Source organism: Myxine glutinosa, chromosome 4, assembly GCF_964187855.1.
Source record: "Myxine glutinosa chromosome 4, kmMyxGlut1.1, whole genome shotgun sequence".
Classification (NCBI taxonomy): Eukaryota; Metazoa; Chordata; class Myxini; order Myxiniformes; family Myxinidae; genus Myxine; species Myxine glutinosa.
The window spans coordinates 73713608-73732228 of NC_136264.1; the positions used below are offsets into that span (position 1 = coordinate 73713608).

Below are 18621 nucleotides of genomic sequence, written 5' to 3' on the forward strand. Positions count from 1 at the left end.
TAATATATTAACAAAAAATATGTTTGAGTTTGGTTCTTTATTAAGATATTTTAACTGAGCTAAGATAAAATGGTAAACCTCCCTCAATGTTCTTGCTTGAGCGCCTCCAGTGCCACATACCATTTTTAAATTAAAGTATATATTTTCCTGACAACCATCAAAGTTTTCCGTCCACTCAAAAATATTTCCATCTTTTTTACCCAATTCACCGGTATTTAAATTAATTCTCTTATTTGTTTTGTGAACTTTTTTACCAGTTGCCTTTTCAATTATACCTATTTGATATTTTTCACATTCATTATGTTTTCCATTTATATACCAAGGTTGATTACACCTCCACTCTTTAGTCTGGTTGATACTTGGTTCTATCATTTATATAATAGTAAAAAAGGCGGCGGTAGCCCGTTAAAATCCCCAACCCCCCCCTTTTTAACTTATCACTTATATATATCTTATCACTTATATATATCTTATCACTTATGTATATCTTATCACTTATATATATATCTTATCACTTATATATATATCTTATCACTTATATACTTATATAACCATAAGGGAGACTATCAATTCCATTTTCTAAAATAAACCTCTTATCATCAAAAGCCCCCAATGCTTTCTTATTTATCTCTTCTGAATATAATTGATGTTTATAACTTCTTATTCCATTAATCTTTCTAAACTCTTCTTTCTTTGTTGTTAAACAGTTATAATAATCCTTAAAGTTTATTGTTTCTTTAATAACATTTTTCTTTACACCTTTTAACTTCTTATCAGTCTTTTCAACGTTATTCACAATGTATTTATAAGCATAAGCCTTTGACCTCAATCCCACAAATTCACTCATAACATTTCCTCCTAATTCATCCTTGAACTTTCCAATCACCTTTTTATTTTTAGAAGAGAACAACTCACTCTCTGGACTGTAATTACTCGTGTCATAGATATTAATGTCTCTTTTCATGTCTGAATAAACATCGTTGGTATTAATTTTCAAAATAAAACTATCTGTATCCATATAAAGTAGATTAACATCATTTTGATATTTCTTCCTCAAGTTATTATAAAAGTAATCATACATTAATGACTTTGATAAATCAAGAATTGTTGTTCCAATATAAATAGGTTTGTTCATTTCAATACTCTCTTTAATCAAATGGATCGCACAAAAGTTCTCAGTAAAGACCTCAGCTCGAGTAAAACTCGGTCTATTAATTAATTTTGATGCTTGTTCCCAAGATGTTGATAGTCTGATATTTTGTCTTTTCCTCACATTCTCCATAGTCTTACCAAAGACCGCATTATTCATCAATTTATAAAAGTCTTTCTCAAAATCTGTTTTTGACTCTGTTCTTCTTTGTGTATTAAAATCAATGTACCCCTTTAACCAATGACTTTGATTGAACTTTAGAACCCTATGGATCTTCTCTACTCTTAGACCTTTTGATAAATATTGTCGCAAATTTCTTTGGTGTAGAACATAATTTTTCTTGTTATATAATGTAGTAAGTAATTTTTCTGTTGATTCACCTATATCAAACGATCGTTGATAATCACTCAACCATTCTTTCTTTGGACTTTCTTTCTCACAAGCAAATGGGAGATCTTTGTGTAGGTTATGGAGTTCCTCTGGATATTTTAAATCAATTTCAAAATAATAACCAACTTTTTCTTCATCCAATTCTTTTTGTGTAGAGATACATACATCTTGTAAAACGTTTTTGTAGTCTTTTTCCTTTACCCATCTAAGTTTTCCATAAGGAAGAGCCTGAGACATTGCCCAGCCATACAGGTTGTTCGCGTCATAGTACATCAAGTAAGAACTCTCTTTCGTTGGATCATAATTTGGAAGATATTTGTTATTTGCTTTTGCGTATCTACTCGAGCAGACTTGTGAAATTCCACCTCTTTTTGCCTTTTCAATCATCAAAAGCATATCAACATCGGTTATCAAATCCAAATCTTGTTTTGTCATTTTCAACATCGCACTCCAGGCCAATCCAGGTGCTGTGTAGTAGTGAGCAGGATCCAATCCATATCCAGTGCGACAAACAGATCTAAAGGCTTCAAATACATCGGCCAATAAAAGCACATCAGTTTTGAGATACAAATCGTGATACTCGCCAAGATTCTTGATGTTATATTTTTCCCAAACATTTTGTGCGTGTACATAATCTTTATCAGATATATGACTATTATTTAATTTGTTATAGAAATTTTCTTTTGAAGGAAGTTGTGTTTCATTGAATCTCTCAAATGAGTCCATATAGTCATAGGGGTAAATTCCCTTTTGTGTTAGAAAATCTTTATCTAAAAAATACTCTGAAAGACATGGAAACTCTTTTAGATTTTGAACCAAGTTAACCAATGGACTTGCCATGAATTTAAATGTATCAAGAAATCTGATATGAGTAATAGGAGATGTGTGAATTGTTTTTGTGAATGAAATGTATTTCTGATCCGTGTTTGGAATTGCTGAGATACTTCCAGAAGTCTTTGAGAGTTCCTTGATAAATAGATGTGTATCATAATGAGCGTTGTTATGAAGAAAGACAGGAATGAAAGAGGGGAGTTGATAATTAATATTACAACTTTGATGAGCCGGACCTCTATATTTACCAGTGAGATGACAATGGTCTCTAACCTTTAGACCTTTACCAATTTTCTCCTCACAAATATGACAGACATTGTTTTTTATAAATTCCCTTTTTTCTTTACTTGTTAAGGACATTGGTTTATTGGTTTCTCTCATTATCTTGGTTAATCGAACACAGTCTTTTTCTAGTCGTTTCACAAACTCCTCTGGGGTATTTGAGCCTCTATACATCTCTAACTTGTTATATTTATCACCAACGGATGATTTGATATAATAACAAAAACCACAAGGAGTATGTTTTTGATATTTATTTGTGTATGATTCTTTTGGATCTTGAGAAGCAGTATCAATTTTTTCTAAAATACTTTCAAAATCAGCATATATAACAAATGGATGTTTGATCTTTTTATTTTCATCTTTGAATGTGATCTTTGAGCCTTCTTTAGGCATATTGATTACCGTTGATTTATGTTCGCCACAATAATTTGAATGTTTATCTAATCTTTCTTGTGAATTGAAGAAGTTAAGACAACGCAAACAAATATATATTTTATTTGTTCTCTTACAGACTTGTGGTTTTATTAATTTAGCAATATCTTTGATGTATGTATAATGTGAATTTTCGTCTGAATTAAAATATAGAAGATTAATATGAGTTTGTTTACAATTGTCAGAAAGCTTTAAAACCTGAATGTTGTTTGTTTCTGTTAGACCATAAACATTAACTGATAAATTATTCATCTTTTCAAATTTAGGAATATCATTTAAAGTCATCGGAAACTTTAGATCTTTCGTATTTAATGTATTCTCATATTTTTTATAATGAGATACTCTTTCATCATGAAAATGTGGAGGATGTAAGTGTGCTAAAATAGACCAGAGAAAACATTTATTGTCTTTATTTTTGATATTGATAACTGCTTTTCTATTTTTGATAACACTGGGTAAATCAATGTAAGAAGAAGCTTTTAGAGGATCTGATTTAAGAATATGAATGTCTATGTAAATAATTTTTCCTATATTGAATCCACTTCCTACGATTGAATTATCCACATCTTGCTCTTGTTTAATAAGTTCATCATAGACTCCTGATGTTTTAAAATCTTGATATGAAGATATAAAGTGTGGCTCAGTTCTCATGTATGGTGCATCTATAACTCCTTCATCCTTTGTCATTTCTAATTTTACTCCCATATAAAATTTAAGTGGTTTCATTTCCTTTAGTGTTTTTTCAATCAACGTTTGAACAGCAGGTTTAACTATTTCTACAGCATCAACTATAGACTCTGGTTCAGGAGGTTTGAAGTTAAAGACTCTTATTTTAATATGTCCTTTGAATGCTCCATCAGAGTTTTTAGTTGTGATAAAATTTGATAAATGTAGATTTGTTTTAAGATGTATTTTGAAGCCTTTCTTGAGGATATTTTTATTACATGTAGAACAGTGTTTTGTTTCAGGTGGAAGAGGGGAAAGTTTGTTTAAAATGTTGTATGTATGTTTTGCGGTGAGAATATGTTGTTTATAATATTTTACTTCCTTCTCGCAAGTATCACAATAAACCATGTTTATAGCGTGAGAAAACGTGGTGTTTTATATATATCACTGTGCTTAAAATAAAACACTTTTGAGCTTTACAGCTCCGTTTTATATATATCGCTGTGCTTAAACTAAAACACTTTTTCACTCAGAATCATCTAAGTCATAACTATCACATGAATACTCAGAATCATACTCAGAGTCATCAATAAAGCTACTCTCATAACTATCATTTGAGCACAAACTATTAGTATCATAACTATCAACTGTGTTCAATGAAATACTATCATCACCATCGTCCAAGTTCAATGAAATACTATCATCACTATCGTCTGAGTTCAATGAAATAGTAAAATCTTCACTGCTGTATTGACTCATATTTAATTAGCAAGAAAAATATTCCCATCAATATCTATATACTTTCTTTCATTAACAGATTCAATCTCTACAATTTTTATATCAAAAGTTATCTTTAAATAATCTCTAACTATCATAGAACGAAATGACATTTCACCAGAAATATTAACATCATTCATTTTACTTAGATCTACACCCTTTGGATTATTAAAGAAAATACAAATGTCTCCTCTAGAATTATTAATGGTCTTATCATTCTTTTTCAAAGTATCGTGGTCAATCACTTTTTCAAGCTTTGAATAAATTGCCAGGAGTAGAGGAGAAACTTTTGTTAGATTTACTTTAATGGATGTCTTTCCAGGTATAGTTAGAGCTCTTCCTTTAAATGAAATAGAGGGGCTCATGTTATTTTCCATAACTGGTTTTACCCAAAAATTTCCATATTTATCTTTGTTCAATTTAACATCTTTGACATATTTTTCTATATCTTCCACCGAAGTAGAGATTGATTGAAATTTGTCTTTTGTGCTTTGAAACATTGTATTTATTAATGAATAAACTTGCGTTTAGTTTAAGTAAAAATTTACCACATAAATATGATAAGTTCTGAAGGATATTTAGAATTTCCAGACTCTCCATATGATAAATTAGAGAATTGTCCGGCTTGTGATAGAGTGGGGCTTAATGATGAGGATTCATATAAACAATGTATTTTCTGTGATTTAATTTTAATTAATGATAATAAGAAATATAAAAAAATATATAACTCTTTTAAATTAGAACCAAAAATGAATTACTTTACAAGATTAATAAGAGAGATGAATGTTAAGTATTGTGATGATAATACACCATTTCTTTCAAGGGAAGAGACTAATTGTATTGAGGAAATGTATAAGGGTTTAATGATATTTATTATTCAAAATAATTTTAATGGAAATGTTAATACAAGATACTATATAAATAAAATAATGGATTATTTTGAAATTAAACCCGAACTCAGGATAAAATATAGAGTTTCTCAAATAGCTCAAAAAAAGTTGGATAACTTGTTTTCCAAATATATAAATGAATGATTTTTTACCCGTTTGGGAAAATAAGATAAAATTTAATAACCATAAAAACATTCCAAATTCATTGAGATGTCTAATAGTTGGTTCAAGCGGATGTGGAAAAACCTGTTTACTTTTAAAGATGCTCCTTGGTTCTAATTTTTTAGATTATGATAATTTAATAATTTTTACAAAGTCAAGTTTTCAACCCGAGTATCAACTACTCTCACAGGGTTTTAATGCGGGTCTTAAAAAGGAAGACATTATCGGTTTATTTAAACTTCAAAACAAACTAAATGATTATAATATTGATGATATAATACAATTATTTTGTGATACACAGAAATCAAAATCGAAACCCATAACTTGTATTCTCAGTGATAATACGGATGATATACCTTCACCTCAAGATTTAGATAAATCAAAAAAGAACCTTGTCATCTTTGATGATTGTGTTAATGAGAGAAACCAAACAGTAATGGATAGCTACTATACAAGAGGGAGACATTCTTCTTGTAATTGTATATATCTTAGTCAATCATATTTTCAACTCCCTCGACGCTCAATAAGAAACAATGCCAATACTTTTATTTTATTTAAGTTAAATTCAATAGATGTAAATAATTTTTGGAGAGATAATTGCTCTACGTTATGTAGTAAAAAAGAATTTGAAAATTATATGAAACACACGATTGGAAAATATAAATATATTGTTGTGAAACAAGATGAGATACTAAATGATATTTTTCAATAAATAAATACAGAAAATGAATACTGAAGAAAGAGAAAGAAAGTTTAAGGAACATCAACAATTAGTTTCAAAAGTTGTTAAACAACAGGAAGAGATAAAGAAGAAACGGAGACAGAAACTAACTGGTGAAGAAGCCTTTGAAAGAAAACAAGAGAAATTCTTTAAACCACTTTTGAAAACTCAACACCCTACAGTTCCCACGGTAGAATTTACTCCGAAAAAACTTCAAATGCTCAAAGATTTTAGTCAGATAACAAAACAAGAACTTGGTGAATTAGAATATGATGACGAGGGATTATTTCGGAAACTTGAGGAGGTAAATCAACCCCCTAATTATGTTGTGGAAGCTCTTCAAAACAATGAATATTCGGCGGGTTCAAAAACCAGAGCAGGTCTCATTCCAACAGAAGAACCAGCAGTGTTTCATCTTGTGGAAGAAAAGGTATTGATATTTAATGATGAATTGATGTTCTTGAGTTCTACTCAACCAAATGTTAAATTAACTCCAAGATTAATGTTTCTTCTAACAAACCCCGGATTCAGCGGTTCAAAATATTTTGAGGAACCACTTGATATGGAAAGAGAGGAAGATAGGGTATATATTGAGTTGCTAAATGCACTTGATTATGGAGTTTCTGTTGCTGGTAAAAGTAAGAAGAATGAGAAGGAGAAACATATTATTGATGCTTTAAGTAAGCTTGGTTCGGGTGTTAGTTTTCTTCCAAATGACCCATCACAATTAGTTAATAGGCTATTATTGTTATTAGGTAGTAAGAAGGCTGGAAACAACAATTGTTTTAATGAATCCTCAGCCATTTTAGATCAGTTGATGAACATGAAAATAATTAATAAATGTCAATACAAAGATATTTTATTAGATATTAAATAAGATGAGAAGCACAATTCTTAGTTTTAATTTCACAACGAGCGATTACACAGCTTCATTCCCTTACCCACTACAACTTGACCCCCTTACCTCATATGAGGCATCTTTGTTGTCAATGGAAACTTACAATACCCTTTTTAATATCACAGAGAAAAACAACAAGTTTAGTTATAATCCAGGCACTGCCTACAAAACTATAACTGTTTCACCTGGAGCTTACGAGATTTCTCAAATATCTTCAGAAGTCTCTCGCCTTATGAAAGAAAAAGGTGATGAACCAAAAAATATTGTAATAGATATTCAAACACACACTTCAAAATCAACTATTAAACTGAAAAATAATTATAAAGTTGATTTCACGATTGAAAATTCGTTCAGAGAGCTATTGGGTTTCTCTTCAAAAAAGATTGAAAATAACGGGACGTTTTACAGTGATAATGTTATCCAAATATCCTCCGGTATAAATTCAGTATTAATTCATTGTGATTTGATTGATGGTGCTTATAACGATGGAATAAGAACAAATACAATATTTTCATTCAGTGCATACTCAACCCCGATTGGTTATAAATTTAATATGGAACCAAAAAATCTTGTCTATTTACCTGTGTCAGGAAAAACCATATACAGAGTAAATTTTAGGATAACCGACCAAGATAATCGTATGATATCCTTTAATGATGAAATTATATCCATCAGAATTCACCTACGTGAAGTTTTTCAATAAATAAATAATGGTTATTGTAAGAAAACACGAGTTGGGAAAATATAAAATAATTACAGGGGAGGGCATGTTCCTTTCACCAGACTATACAAGGTATGTGGGTAAAGGATACTATAAACCTAAGAGACAACGGGGTGTGGGTCATCAATTTCGAAATAAAGGAGATGGGATAATTGATACTCTAATGGGTATTGGTTCAACCATTCTTAAACATAAAGACCTAATTGGTTCAACTGCTTCTCTCATGGGAAATGTAGCAGGTGTTGTAAAGAGTATAAAAGATGCTCAAAAGGAGTCCCATAAATTACAAGCAATCAAAGAAATTAAAAAAGGTAAAACTCAACTATCTTCACAAGAACGACAAAAAATCATTAAAATACTTGGGTCAGGGTTTCAACAATTTTAATACTATATAAATACAAGTATGGAAGCGATTGATAGTATCTATGATTTGGATGATACGATTATCATTTCAAACTCTACTAAAAAGGAAGACTATTTTAAGGTAAATGCTATTACAGGAACCGACTGGAATTCAAACGGAACAAAAAGTTTTGAAATAAATAATCAACAAACTTACTTGAATATAGCTGATAGTTTCTTGCTGTGTAAATTTAAATTCACTAAGGCTGCGAATAATACTAATGCTACACTCGTAAATGATTTCTTCTGGAAAATGTTTGACAGTGTTCGCCTGTATATTGGAACACAAGAGGTTGAAGCGGTTGATTATGTCTCTGCTACATCTGAAATGATGAAATTTACACTATATTCGTTTGGTGATAGAATGGGTAAGGGAGCTGTTGAAGGCTTTATTCCTGATATGTCAACGGGAACAAACACAGACCCTGGTTATAGTCAAAGGAAGTCAATGTATAATGATGACGCAAAAGCTGAGAATAGTTTTACCGTAGCAGTACCTCTTAAAGGTATATTTGGATTTTGTGATTATGATAAAGTTTTGTATGGTCTTAAAATTAGATTTCAACTACAAAGGAATGATAATGTAAATAGATTGCTTTTTGGGGCTGAAAATGCTTTTGGCGACAATAATAAATTTGTTATTAATGATTTGTGTTGGTATATCAATGAATATACTCCTAATCTTAAAACGGAGGAGATGTTAAATAGAAGACTTAACTCAAAGAAACCGCTAAATGTATCATACCTTAAAAGAAGATGTCAACACGTTAAACTGGAACACACTACCTACACTTGGAATTTGGGTGTTCTTGAAGGAAAGCCACGATACCTATGGCTCATTTTTAAAAAACCAGATGGAGAGGAGGGTACTAATAAGAATAATGCGCTGAGTGATAATGCTAAGGTGAAACAACTTCGGGTTTCTCTTGATGGCACATTTTATCCGCGAGATAGATTGGAAATTGATTGGGAAAAAAATGATTATGCGGAAGCCTACAAGTCCTACCAAAAAGTGTGTGAAAGTAATGGTAATAATGATCCTATTTTGGATATGGTTGCATTTAAAGGTTTATATACAATCTACGCAATTGACCTGAGTTCTCAAAAGGAAACTATAAAGTCTAATCGAGTGGATACTTCTCTATACATTGAAAGAGGGGAGAATGAAGAAGTTGATGCTTATTGTTTGCTTTTGGAGGAAACAGAATTACAGATTAATACAGATAATGGTGTTATGATTAATATCACATAGGTTTTTTCTCATAAATAAATGGTAGGGGTATATGTTAATCAAATCAATCTTAATAAATTAACATCTTGTATTCAAAATCAAAAGCCTTGTATTATTAATGTTAATACAATTCAAAGAAAAGGAGCTGTAAGAATTGATGTTTTACTCACACACACACAAGTAAAAACACTAAATGATGTTGGATCACTTAAAATTAAAATGACGAAACCTATGTTGAAGAAATATTCAATAGACGAGTCAAGAGGAGGATTTCTCCCGTTTCTAATTCCTTTATTTGCTGGTTTAAGTGCGGCGGGAGCATTGACTGGTGGTATTTCAGCAGCGGTAAAAACTGCTAACGAAAGGAAGGCACAACTAAAAGCTCAAAAAGAATTGGAAAGACATAACAAGGAGTTGGAGAAACAAATTAGTGGAAGTGGTGTAATTGTAGATTTTGCTCAAAAACTTGAAAGTCTACCTGATAAAGCTAGATTGTTGGTTGGAGATATGCTTTCCTCTATCGCTCAAGCGGGTGTTAAACTAACTAAACGGGGTAATGGATTGTATCTTTCTCATAAATAAATGGATAAATGGTTTAAACAATTTGGAAAGAATACAACGTCAAATATAGAACTAGCTAAGTATTGTAAAACACTAAAAATTGATAATGTGGTTATTTGTATGAGAGATGAATTAACACATATAAATAAGAATACAAAGAATATTATTATGAATTTAGACACACAGAATGGTTCTCATTGGGTTTGTATTCATAATAGTCAGGATAAATATTATTTTGATAGTTATGGTATGCCACCACCTGTTGAAGTAATACAATTCTTACAGAATGGTGTTTATCAAACATTCCAAGTTCAAGAAATTAATTCTAAATGTTGTGGCCAATTATGTTTATATGTATTATTTCAACTCAACAATAATGAAAATTTTTATGATATCATTTTTTATCTAATATAAATGACCTATGTTGGAAAAGATGGTTCTATCTTTGGAAAATCCTCTCAGGATATTGATTTATCAAATTATTATACAAAGGCACAGGCTGAACGACAAAAATATAGTATAAGTAAAAATATTAATATGAAGAATACTTATAAATTAATCAATTATCCAAACCCTACAGATGCGAATGACTTAATTAGATTCAGTGATTTATCACACTTGTTAAATAAAACAGCACGTTTTGTGAAACAAGTAAAATTTACAACCACAACACCTGGTTATACTGACCATACACCTTTCCTCATTGAATTTAACTACCTGCTTACAATTGAATTTTATAAAGAAGGACATTTAGTTAATATGCGAATTAATAAATGGGGGTATGATATGCCTGATTTAGGGTATAATTGGTCTTTTTCAATAAACTTAGAAGACCTACATGATTTAAATCAGTCTCGTAAAGAAGAATATTATCCACTTGGTGAAGATAAGGATTTATGTGGAAGTACAATTAGTAAACAACAAATACGTGATTTTAAGAAAATAAAAATATATGATAGTATAGCGATGGTTCGCATGACAAAGAAGGAAGGTAATGAGATAAGGATAGAAAGCCGAGGAATACAAACCGATTTGGTAGTGGGAAGATGGGGTGGTATTACCTGTCATAATATTAATCTCACATATATTTCTGATACATAAATGGCAGGAAGAAGACTACAAGAGAATTATAATTTTTGTATTCAAGGATACCTACAAGAAAAGGGTGCTCGGTTTTACATACCGTACGAATTGGAACATACACATGGAAATTTTGTCATTAAAAACTGGCCTTATACTGATATTGTTAAACCCACAAATAGAGACTTGTTTAAAGTATTAAATAAAAATGAACTTCTCAAAGTTATGAAATATAAAACTCTTTTAGAAATCGTCAACAAATCTTATTGGTATCCTATTATGAGAAAAATAATTATAGATACAAGAATATCTCAAAATCCAGATGAGTATATGTATAATATTATTTGGGGTTTAAACTCAAGGGTAGCAAGGGATGAGGAAGGAGTTGAAGAAGAGAAGGAGAAAAGAGAGAAAAGAGAGAAGGAGGAGAGGGAACAAAGAGAGAGGGGGGAGAGGGAGATGGAAATCAGAGCGATTCAAAAAAGAGTGGATGTATTACAGCAAGAAGATAAATCTCAACTCACCGAAGAGGAAAATAAAGAAAGAATGAATGCTGTGAAAATATTGATATCAAAAATTGCTAAGATAAATGAGGAAGGAGTTAAAGAAGAGAAGGAGGAAAGAGAGAAAAAGGAGAAGGAGGAAAGGGAGAAAAAGGAGGAGGAGAGGGAGGAAAGGGAGAAAAGAGAGAAAAAGGAGAAGGAGGAAAGGGAGAAAAAGGAGGAGGAGAGGGAGGAAAGGGAGAAAAGAGAGAAGGAGGAAAGGGAGAAAATGGAGGAGGAGGAGAGGGAGCAAAGAGAGAGGGAGGAAAAATATAAAAAGATGGAAATCATTGAGATTCATAAAAGATTGAGTGTATTAAAGCAAATAAATCAATCTCAACGCACCGAAGAGGAAATTAAAGAATTAACAACTCTTATGAAGATAATGGTTTCAAAAATAAGAACGTCAATGTCTTCAATTTCAGGGAGGAGATTTAAACGAGAAAGTGGTGAAGAAGAAGAAGAAGAAGAAGAAGGAAAAGATTATGTGATTGATGATGTTGGTGTCATTGACTTTAGTTAGTTTTTATTTGTAAATAAATGGAGGAGAGAGTGAAGGCATTCCTTAGGATTCTTTATGTTTTAAAAATAAAGATTGAAATGTATATGTTGAAAACCAAAAAGGTTTTGATACTCTGTCGGAATTTTTCTGATAAATAAATATGAGTTATTGTCTCAAATGTAAAAAGAAAACTAAATCTAAAAATATCTCTTATGTTAAAGCTAAAAATAATAGAGTTTATCAAAAAGGAATATGTCAAGTATGTGGCTCTAAAAAGTGCCAATTCATCTCTCCTAAAAGAGGAGGAGACATACAAAAGTTTCTGTCAGGAAGTAAATTTACAACAACTGGAATTCCAGGGGAATTACACCTTCCAGGGTATTCTTTCTGTGGTCCAGGAACAAACTTGGATAAAAGATTAGATGAGGCTGACAATCCTAAACCTTGGTCTAAACCTACAAATAGGGTTGACGAAGTGTGTATGAAGCATGATATTGCTTATGGGAAAACCACTACGTTGACTGAAAAACATAAAGCCGACAGCGAAATGTTGTATAATTTGTCTTTGATACAAAATCCAACGTTGAGAGAGAAAGTTGATAGGTTTATTGTGAGAAATTTGATAAATGCTAAATTGAAACTTGGTCTTGGTTATTCCTCAAAAAACTATTAGGCTCTAATGATGTCATCAAGACTGAGGAGCTTTTGGCTGAAGAATTACACAAACCTATAATCACAAAGTTTAAAAGAAGGAAGGTTTATTCTAAATACACTGACCACATATGGTCCGCTGATTTAATTGAATTGAATAATGACAGGGGATACAGGTATGCTTTAACCGTTATTGATTTGAGGAGTAGATTTGCCTGGGTTGTCCCTTTAAAAAATAAAAGGGGTGATACTTTAATGTTAGCCTTTAAGCTAATATTTGATCGGGATAAAAGGAAACCAAAGAAGTTATGGACTGATGAGGGAACAGAGTTCTATAACAAAATATTCATGAAATTTCTTAAGGGGAAGGGTATTAAATTATACAGCACCTTTAATGAAGGAAAGGCAGTTGTTATTGAGCGTTTTAATCGTACTTTAAAAGAGAAATTATATAAAAAATTCACACAACTCGGTTCTCAAAAATGGGTGTATTTAATTCAGGATATTGTAGATAATTACAATAATACAGTTCATTCATCAACAAAATCAAAACCATCAGAAACATTTACAAAATTAGAATATGAAAAGGAGATTAATTTGAGAAAGCCCAAGTTTAAAGTTGGTGATATTGTAAGAATATACAAATGGAAAAGCCATTTTGAGAAAGGTTATACAAAGAGATGGACTAATGAATTATTTAAAATCGTTGATGTAATGGATACAGTCCCTTGGACCTACAAATTATATGATTTAAATGGAGAAGAAATCTTGGGTTCATTTTACTCACAAGAATTACAAAAAACACAAGTAAGCAGATAATACCCTTGAAAATAATAAATAAATAAATAAAATGTAATGGGGATACGTTTTTAAATCTGTGAACCCCAAACACAGAATCCCTCAACTTTCCAGTTGGGGCTTAACTTTTGTGTGTGTATAATGGGGATACGTTTTTAAATCTGTGAACCCCAAACACAGAATCCCACAACTTTTTAGTTGGGGCTTAACTTTTGTGTGTGTATAATGGGGATACGTTTTTAAATCTGTGAACCCCAAACACAGAATCCCACAACTTTTTAGTTGGGGCTTAACTTTTGTGTGTGTATAATGGGGATACGTTTTTAAATCTGTGAACCCCAAACACAGAATCCCACAACTTTTTAGTTGGGGCTTAACTTTTGTGTGTGTATAATGGGGATACGTTTTTAAATCTGTGAACCCCAAACACAGAATCCCACAACTTTTTAGTTGGGGCTTAACTTTTGTGTGTGTATAATGGGGATACGTTTTTAAATCTGTGAACCCCAAACACAGAATCCCACAACTTTTTAGTTGGGGCTTAACTTTTGTGTGTGTGTGTATGTGCGAGTGAGTCATAATAATATACAAACCCTAACCCAACCCAAGCCCTAACCCAACCCCATCCCTAACCCAAACCCATCCCTAACCCAACCCATCCCTAACCCAACCCCATCCCTAACCCAACCCCATCCCTAACCCAACCCCATCCCTAACCCAACCCCATCCCTAACCCAACCCCAACCCTAACCCAACCCCATCCCTAACCCAACCCCATCCCTAACCCAACCCATCCCTAACCCTCACATTCAAAATCCCAACCCTAACCCAATCCCATCCCTAACCCAACCCCAACCCTAACCCTCACATTCAAAATCCCAACCCTAACCCAACCCATCCCTAACCCAACCCCATCCCTAACCCAACCCCATCCCTAACCCAACCCCAACCCTAACCCTCACATTCAAAATCCCAACCCTAACCCAACCCCATCCCTAACCCTCACATTCAAAATCCCACCCAAACCCTAACATAATCTTTCTTTTCTTCTTTTTTAAATACGTATTTCTTTTTTTTTTTCCTCTTCCTCCAATTCTGTCTTTCAAGGCTTTTAAGTTTGAAGAAGTAGAAATGGGAAGAAAGAATTTTCCAGCATTTTCTTCCTCGAACTTTCTTGATATTGCTTAAATCAAGCGTCATTAAATAAAGAACATTGTTCATTGCTTTAGAATCCAAAGAGTCTCCAAGAGGAACCCCACAGGTAGAGTCTCCAAAATAAAACCAACTTTCCAAGTTCCCAAGGTATAACCACATTCCTGTTGAGCCTCCAAGATAGGTATCACATTCCGAGTCATCAAAACAAAACCCCCATTCCGAGTCTCCAAAAATATAACCATCTTTCCAAGTCCCCAAGGTAAAACCACAATTTTCAGAAATATTGGGGGTTTCCGTGATAAGTCTCACATAGTATAACTGCGGACCATCAGGGAAAACTTCCCTTTCCCAATTTTTTAGGGTTTCTATGATGTGTCTCACATAGTATAACTGCGGACCATCAGGGAGAACTCTCCTTGCCCAATTTTTTAGGGTTTCTATGATGTGTCTCACATAGTATAACTGCGGACCATCAGGGAGAACTCTCCTTGCCCAATTTTTTAGGGTTTCTATGATGTGTCTCACATAGTATAACTGCGGACCATCAGGGAGAACTCTCCTTGCCCAATTTTTTAGGGTTTCTATGATGTGTCTCACATAGTATAACTGCGGACCATCAGGGAGAACTCTCCTTGCCCAATTTTTTAGGGTTTCTATGATGTGTCTCACATAGTATAACTGCGGACCATCAGGGAGAACTCTCCTTTCCCAATTTTCAGAAATTTGTGGGTCTCCAATGTATGACTTGTATTCTGGCTCATCAAGGTAGAACTTGTTCAGTGGGTTTTGTTTTGATAACTCACAACAAGTATCATCATGGTAAAACTCTTTTTCAGGATTTTGTGGATCTCCAAGGTATAACTCTTTGGCTGGGTCATCAAGGTAGAACTCGTTCTGGGGGTCTTGGTTGTTCAAAATGTCTTCAAACAAAAAAATAACTTCATCCCAAGTTGTGTTAAAAGCAGAATTTTCATTTCGTATCTCAGATACAATTTCCTGTGAAAGAAAATAACAATGTATTAATTTAATACAATATTTTTTATTTGTATAAATCAAGCTCTATGAATATTAAAATAAACTTTGTTAACTCTTACACGAGTCTCATCTTAAAAAAAAAAAAAAAAAAAAAAAAAAAAAAAAATTTAAATAAATAAATAAATAAATAAACAAACTTACCTCCATTGATAAGAGGTTCGAGTCCAGTTCATCAATCTGAAGGTTGAGTTCTACACAGGTAGTAGGACTCCATGGAATAGCAAAGTTATCCCATTCCATTTCGGCATAGTAGTCCATTCTCAAGTGAAGCAGAAAGCGTGTTTGAAAAAGCCTGTGTGGTCGGTGCCTTTTATAAGGACTGGGTGTGTCTTCCTGTGGAAATTCCCTGGGCGTGTCTTAACTGGAAATGATGTGATGGAAATTCCCTGAAAATGATGTAATGTATTACCTGGAAATGATACAATGCTGAAGAGTTTATAAAGTGGGTGGGACTTAGCAAAAGTGGGAGGAGCTTAGCAAAAGTGGGCGGGGCTTAGTAAAAAGTGGGCGTGGCTTAACAAAAGGTGGGCGGGGCTTAGTAAAAAATGGGCGTGGTTTACCAAAAAGTGGGCGGAGCTTACCAAAAAATGGTATGTGGCACTGGAGGCGCTCAAACAAGAACATTGAGGGAGGTTTACCATTTTATCTTAGCTCAGTTAAAATATCTTAATAAAGAACCAAACTCAAACATATTTTTTGTTAATATATTAGATGGTGAAGAGAGTTGTAGGAGAATTAAATTATTTCCCACGCATAAACAAATATTTGTAGGGTCGTTGTTTGAGTGGGTTATATTCACCAGATGATATTAAGAGTAAAAGGTTAAAAGGTCCATAAGGTCAGAAGGATCACAGGTTCACACAGAAGGACCATTGTTTAAGTGGTCTAATGAATAAGGATAACATGTCAAAAGGTTAGAAGGTTCGTAAAGAACAGGGTGAGAGAAATATAGGTGTTTAGGGGCAATGAGGGAGGGAAAGAATTAATATGGAAGTGAATGGGTCAATGTTTGAGTGGGTCAAAGATTAATCTGCCAGATGATATGTAGAAGAAGGATGATAGGTCTATAAGAGAAAACAAATATTTGTAGTGTTTGAGTGGTCTAATGAACAACATTAAGGATAGGTACTACAGACAAAAGGTTCATAAAGATGAGGGTGGGAGAAATAGAGGTGTTTATGATTTTTGAAAAAGACAAGGGGGTAAATGACATTAGATATGGATTTCCCATGTTAAACGGAGGTGTCCCAGAAGCAACATTATTACACTACTAATGATGATAAAGACTCCAGATCTGAAGATGAGGAAGACTCTGATGCTGAAGAGGATGAAATAACTGCACTATTTGTATGATGTTTTGGACAAGTTTCAACATGACCAAGCCGAAGAGACAAATTGTGGCTATAGTTCAGCCCATCTCGAGTTTATCATGACGTCAATGCGCACTGGTTCGCTTGTACGCCACGTATTTGTCTTTGATGGGTTAAAATATCACCCCTTACACACTTATTGGACCTATTAACAGTTTCAAAATAGCATTGGTAAACCACCATGGATCGTAGTAGCAACACCAATCACAAATATTGTACAAAAATTTTAAATTATGCAGGTTTTAAGGTCCAAAAACATGACTTTCTGATAAATGCATCACAGCATGTTATTTTACCAAGTCGTTAAAACAACATTTTTACTACTTTTGGGGGTCTGAATTAATAAATATTGCTGCCAAGACCAATGTGAACATGACATCATATAGTTTGTGTTGTTTTTTTTACTGTGTAAATGGGTATTTCAAATGTAACATACAATTGGTGTATACTGGTGTTTTGGGGCAGCGGTTCTCGGTAACGTACCACGATATCGCTTGTGAAAAAAAACAAGATGTTTTGGAGGTCATAAGGCTTCATCCCACACCCTTCTTGCCAAATCCCTAGGTTCAGGTCATGAAATCAAAAAAATAAATAGATATCCACCCTATGGCCCTGTGTCTAGAAGGGTATGACAACTGAAGACGAGATGGGATAAATCTGTGCATGAGAGAGAGCAATTTACTTTGAAAGAATTCCCAGGATGAGTTGATGTTAGAGGCGGTAGAGATGGGAGACCAGTCCAGATGATTGATGGCTGCTTGAAGACCGTGCCAGTTGGCCTGAGTGAAATGCCAGACTCGTCGACGCTGAGGCGGCTCTCTGAGAATGGTCAGAGAGATGTCCACTTTGACAAGCACATGATCAGATGAGCCGATTGGAGCAGAAGAAGAGCAGCAGACATTTTCAGGGAAGTTTGTCATAACCAAATCCAGAAGAGAAGATGCTCCGTTGACTGAGATCCGGGTCGGGAAATTGACAGATTGTGTCAGTCCCAGTGAGTCGCAGAAGTCCTTTGCTGAAGAGCCATGGCTGGTGAAAGAGGTACCCACACCCAGCCAACTGGCATGGTGACAATTGAAATCACCACATATGAGGAAGAGAGAGTTGGGATGGGTAGATAGAAGTTGGTCCATATTATCAGACAGCGAGATGTAGATGGAGTCATCGCTGTTTGGTGGACGGTACAACACACATATGAACAAAAGGTGGGAGCGAAGGGGAAGCCGTAGCCAAAGGTATTCCTGGGGGGTGAGGTGGAGAGAGGGCAGTGGAGGGCGAGTGAGGAAGAGCGTTTTTATAAAGATAGCAACCCCACCTCCAGGACGAGGCTCAGGTCTATCATACCGGAGGAGGGAGTCACCTGGGAGAGATACC

At 33.6% G+C, this 18621-nt stretch overlaps 2 protein-coding genes across 4 annotated transcripts in view; one reads left to right on the forward strand and one right to left on the reverse strand.

Moving 5' to 3' along the window:
• The window catches only part of LOC137424777 (uncharacterized), a 675237-nt gene that overhangs the window by 441195 nt on the left and 215421 nt on the right, over positions 1–18621 (reverse strand). The window lies entirely within an intron of this gene.
• The window catches only part of LOC137424790 (cytosolic 10-formyltetrahydrofolate dehydrogenase-like), a 256540-nt gene that overhangs the window by 208130 nt on the left and 29789 nt on the right, over positions 1–18621 (forward strand). The gene's annotated exons all lie outside the window — the stretch shown is intronic.